The following is a 6,000-nucleotide window of genomic DNA, read 5'->3' on the forward strand; positions in this document are numbered from 1 at the left end:
TTAAACCTAAGCCTTCTGGAAAAGTGGTCAGTGCTCTTGACTGTTGAGCCATCTCTCCAGCCCCCAGTGGCACACTTGTAATCTCAATATGTTAGAGACTGAAACAGCAGGGTAGTGAGTTCAAGACCAGCCTGGACTACATAATAAGATTCTTTTCAAATTTCAAATAAATAAGAAACAAAAGTTGTGTGTGTGAGTGTGTGTGAAAGTGTGGGGTGTGTGTGTGTGTGTGTATGTATACACATATCTCCTCATTCCCCCATTCCTTCCTTCTTTTTCTTTTCTTTCTTTCTTTCTTTTTTTTTTCTTCTTTTCTTTTTCTTTTTTTTGTTTTTTTCGAGACAGGGTTTCTTTGTGTAGTCCTGGCTGTCCTGGAACTCACTCTGTAGACCAGGCTGGCCTCGAACTCAGAAATCTGCCTGTCTCTGCCTCCCAAGTGCTGGAATTATAGGCGTGTGCCACTCCTGCCAGGTTCCTTCCTTCCTTTCATATAAGTATAATCAATGTTTAGTGTCTATAAATACCATATTAGTATTTGGCATTTCTAGGAATTTAATCTGGATCAAACTGCTTTGTTGACTTCCTATGATAGTAGGCAGAACTCTTTTTCTTTTTTCTATGAGAGGGGCATAATTATTGCCATCAAAATATTCCAAGCACAATAACATGCACAACAATATCTATGAGAAAAAGGGCTATGTCTGTTATCACAACAGTGTCACAGATATTTAACATCTGAACTTTCAGACCTTAAATCTTTACTTTTATGTGATTTAATTGAAGCGGTTTGAATAGAAATGGCCCCCATAGACTCATGCATTTGAATGCTTGACTCAGAGGCAGTGAAACGATTAGGAGGTGTGGCTTTGTTGGATTAGGTGTGCCCTTGTCAGAGGAAGTGTTGTAAAAGTGATCTTTGAAGTCTCACATGCTCAAGCTAACCCCAGTAATCTCCTGCTGCCTGTGGATCAAAATGTAGAATTCTAAGCTCCTTCTCCTGCATCATATCTGCCTGCATGCCACCACTCTTCTTGGCTTGACCTAATAGACTGAACCTCTGAAATTGTAAACCAGCCCCAGTTAAATGCTTTCCTTTAAAAGAGTTGCGGTGGTCATGGTGGTTCCTCATTGCAATGGAAACCCTAACTAACACATTAACCCTGACTATATATATATATATATATATATATATATATATATATATATATATATATGGTTTTTTCGAGACAGGGTTTCTCTGTGTAGCTCTGGCTGTCCTGGAACTCACTTTGTAGACAGGCTGGCCTCGAATTCAGAAATCCGCCTGCCTCTGCCTCCCAAGTGCTGGGATTAACGGCGTGGGCCACCACCGGGCTTGACCATATATTTTAAGTTTTATTTCAAAATTGCTACAAACTAGCAAGAGTTAGAGGTCATGTGGTTACAGAGTGAAACTGTATCCCAAAACAAAGACAAAAGAGAAACAAATCGCTACATACGATCTAAGGCAAAGAGAAAGCTAGAAAGTAAGAGATCAATGGTGCACAATGGACCTGGGGACGAGGCATAAAAATGGTTACACCTCAAAAACAGTTCAACTTTTGACTGGCATTCAACTGAGAAAGAAATTATTTTTCATCATAATAATTTTTTACTTATTCATTATAATAAAATTTATCAGAAATGCTCATTTTGGATCTGATGAGATGGTTCATTGGGTAAATGTCCCTGCACCAAGCCTGCTGACTTGACTTTCATCCTGGGACCCAAAGGTAGAAAGAGGGAACTGACAGACTTTGGCAAATTGTCCTCTGAGAGACACATGCATGCCCTGTCATATGCAACCTGATGCATATGACATCAAAGAAGATGGTGGATTTTATCATAGACAAATGACATCTTAGCTGGATGTGGTGACACAGACCTGCGCCATACAGTCCTGTACTTAGGGACCTGAGACAGAAGGACCCTGAGTCTGGGGCCAATCTGGACTACATATTAAGACCTTACTAAAAAACAAACAAACAAAAAAACAAACAAAAAAAAAGAAAGGAAGGAAGGAAGAAAAGAAAAGAAAAGAAAAGAAAAGAAAAACCTATAAGCTAAGTTCTGCTTTAAGATAGTTTCATAAATTTTAGATTGGAGTGTGGAAGGGTGTGGGAGAGTATTTCACTCTGTAGCCCAGGCTAGCCTGGAACTCACTATGTAGCTCACAGAAGACTTGGACTTGTGGCAAGCCTCTGGCCTCAGCCTCCCAATTGCCAGAATTACAGGTGGCATGCCAAACCAAATACGTTTTAAAATTCAAAATGGCCAGCATTTGTGTAAGATGAAGGAATTACAGAGTTAACTCACAAATATGCTTGAATAGAGAATTATTTTAGTTAGTTAACTTCTCTTCAAATATGTGTGTGTTTATGTGTGTGTGTGTAGATGGCTTATTTCTGAAGGATTAAATTGTTGTTTACCAACTAGAGAGGACACCTGAAGGGAAACTGTAAAATATCCTTCAGAATTTTCAAATTTTAATAATTCATGGTTTGCTGAAGGTCAAGGAAAAACATTGGATGAGTCCTTAAGATTTTTTTTTTTTAGCTTTGTGTCCAAAACAATCATTTCTGTTACAAAGATTTGTGAATAAGGACAGAAATGGAGCAGATCTCCTCGCAAACAGCATCATAGCAGTTTATACTTCAGATCAACTAGGCTGCGCCTTCCACAGCCTGGAGGACATCCTAGGCCCTGCCCGCTTGGGGCATGCACACTGTTGCTACTGTCCCGTGCAGAGAAGAACAGCCAGAACCAAGCTCCTGGCACTGAGAGGCCCCTGCGCTGCCACCCCCTTAAATGGATAGACACGGACTGTGTAGCTCGATTCAGACTGCAGCAAGATCCAACAGGCCAGCTCAGCACGGCTCACTCCCAACTGCATCGCCCCATCCTCCCCACTCCCATCCCCCACTCGGACCCCCTCCCTTCCCCCCCCCCCCGCCCCCGCACACTCCCACCCCCCTTCTGCCTTCCCTGGGCTTGTGTTTACTGCTCCTCCTTTTTTTCAGCCTCTTTCCAGAGAAGCTGGGTCAAAACAAATGGTTCGTTCATTCATTCTTTTACTTATTTATTTATCTATCGATTTGATGGTTTGAGGAAGTCTCACGTGGGCTGGACTTGAACTCGCTTTGTAGCCAGGGACGCGGATGAATTCCTGATCTTCCTGCCTCCACCTCTGAGTACTAGGACTGCAGGTGTGTGTGCTTCACAGCCACTCTGCCTTTTTTTTTTTAATTTAGCAATAAAATTATAGTTTATTAATAATTTCAGTTTAGTTTTTCAATCACATTTTGGCGGCCCGTTTTCCTTTATCATAATGTTATGAATTCAAACTACTGTGCTTGAGAGGTTGCATATTTCTCCTGTTTCCTCGGTTTTTATTAAATTTAATACTTTGGGGGAGGGGAATATTTTTGGCTTACAGACAATTCCGCTAGGCTCCGCCCAACAGCTACCTAGCAACGGCTTTTGTCATCACCCGGTGGCCAGGTCAGGTTAATAGCCAGGTGTGGCAGCCTATAAGAAGACTACTCACCGGAACCGGCCCCTCCCGGGAGAAGGTGGGGGGGGGGAGATGAAAGAAGGATTGTGGGAGGGGCTACTGAGAGGAGGGCAGTGAGCAAGATGGAAAGTGAATTTACAAAAACACAAAACTGCTTACTATGTCAGCCCCCTCCCTCCCTCCTTTTCTACTCGATTTCTCTGTTTCTGTGTGTTTCTAGCTGGCCTCTCTTTCTATCTTCCTCTTTTTCTCTTTTTGTTTTACCCTCTTTCTCTGCCTCTACCTCTTTTCCACACAATAAATCTTTCCTGCCTTTCCCTTCCCCCACAATAAATCTTTTTTATACTAGATCTGTCACGTGCCCTGGTTTCTCAGGGGAACGTCTTGGCAGGGGCCCACCAGGTACTGCTGCACTCCTGCCACATTATATTGCATTACATTTCATAACATGTCATCTAATAATTTTTCTAAATATGTGGGTAATCTCAGATGTTCCACAGTACTAACATGAAAAATACTATCGGAAATGTTGAAAATAAGCCCTAGTACCCACATAATGGAATGCTAATACTTAGGTACAAATAGAATGATATCTTGATGATAGCGTGATGATCAAGATACATAATGAAGTGAAGAAACAAAATGCCTGGACTGTCCTACTCTCCTCATAAAAGAACGAAACAAGGAACTCTGAGGTAGTAGCTCATGCAACCTCAGCACTGGGACAGTTGATGCAGGAGGATTGTCATAAGATTGGTGACAGCCTGGATAAATAGCTAGACCTTGGGTGGGAGACGACACAGAGTAACTGGTGGTGCAGTTTTGTAACACACGGGATAGCTGAGGCAGGGGGATTTCCAGTTTAAGGTTGACTTGGATTATATATTCAGACTCTGTTTCTAAAAGAACAACAAAACCAATCAACAACAACTTAAAAACAAACACACCAGAATGTCCTGAATATAAAAGCAATATTTCTTAAAATTCATTCACATAGAAACTATACATATCTGTATATTAATCAATCATCTATCTATATCAACTATCACCTATCATTTCTATCATTTAACATAATTAATCTGTGTATCATCTACTGTCTGTCCATCTGTCTCACATCTATCATCTCTACTAACATCTGTCTGTCGGTCTGTCTGTCTGTCTGTCTATCATCTATCTCCCTGCCCATTTCTGACCAGAATAAGTAGGTTTTCAATAAAATCACAATAGTTATCATTGCTGTGACAGCCCGAGTTGTCATCGTTGGGACGATGCTGGGTTCCAGGCTCCATGTCATCATAGAAACTGGTCCTCAGCGCATCAGGCTGTCCCGGAACTCCTGTCTCTGCTTCCTAAGTTCTTCTGCCTTCTAAATGTCACGTTCCTCTTCCATTTTGACAGAAGACTTGGATTAAATATGTAACACGTTCCTCACTATCAGACCCAAGTCTGCTGTTTTCACGCTTCTGTTGTTTATATAAGAAGCACAGTCTTCTGAGAGTGGGAGGGAGCTGAGACCAGTTCTTGCTATGTCGTCCTGGCTGCTTAGAGCTTGTATATGTGAGGCTAGCTTCTAACTTCCAGTGACCTCTTGTCTCAGCCTCCTGGTTCTGGGATCACAGGTCTGTGCCACCATTCTCAGTGTCTGAATCATTTAGAAAGTCACACTGCAAACTGAGTTTGATCCCTGGGTCCCACATAGTGAGAAGAGAGAAAGGACTCCCAAAAATTGCCCTCCGACTTCCATGGTCGTATGCCACTCCCTAACCTTTCCCCCACACAAAATAAAAATGTAATTTTTAAAAAAAAAAAAAGACAAAGCTGGGCGTGGTGGTGAAAACCTTCAGCTCCAGCGTTTGGGAGATGAAGGCAGGCGGGTCCCTGGGTGGGTCCCTGACTGCTGTAGACAGCGTCCTGGATAACTGCAGGGCTGACAAACCAGGCCATCTCTCACAGCAACTCCTTGCAAACAGACTTCCCCGCCTGGGAAGTGACTTTTAGGCCACTGCTTTCCAGTCCTTTATCATGAACCTACACACAGCATCACTTAGGACTCCTGGGCATGCCAACATGGTTGAGTCTTGATCCACAACATGAAAAGTATTGTCTTAGAGGTGAGGCCCATAGTGTGGGAAAAGCCAGAATAGGAGGCAGGAATCTATCATCAGGGCAAGGAACAGAGAATATATTTTTCCTTGTGCATGCTAAGTAATGGTCTATCCCTGAATTATATTTCTAGCTCCTGAGAAAATATAATTTAAAGCAATAAAACTAAACATAGTAATTGGATTTTTGACATTTCTGTGCAAACAATGTCCAACACCTCAGAAATCCTGAATTGAAGAATACGGTCATTTGCTTCACATATGCTTTTAAACACTGACAGTTGGTATCTTACTCTTTATGTAAGACAGTGGAATAAAAGGCAGTGTGGGAACTAATAACAGCACAATAACGTCACAATGAAAATT

The sequence above is a fragment of the Apodemus sylvaticus genome, chromosome 9 (assembly GCF_947179515.1).
Source record: "Apodemus sylvaticus chromosome 9, mApoSyl1.1, whole genome shotgun sequence".
NCBI lineage: Eukaryota > Metazoa > Chordata > Mammalia > Rodentia > Muridae > Apodemus > Apodemus sylvaticus.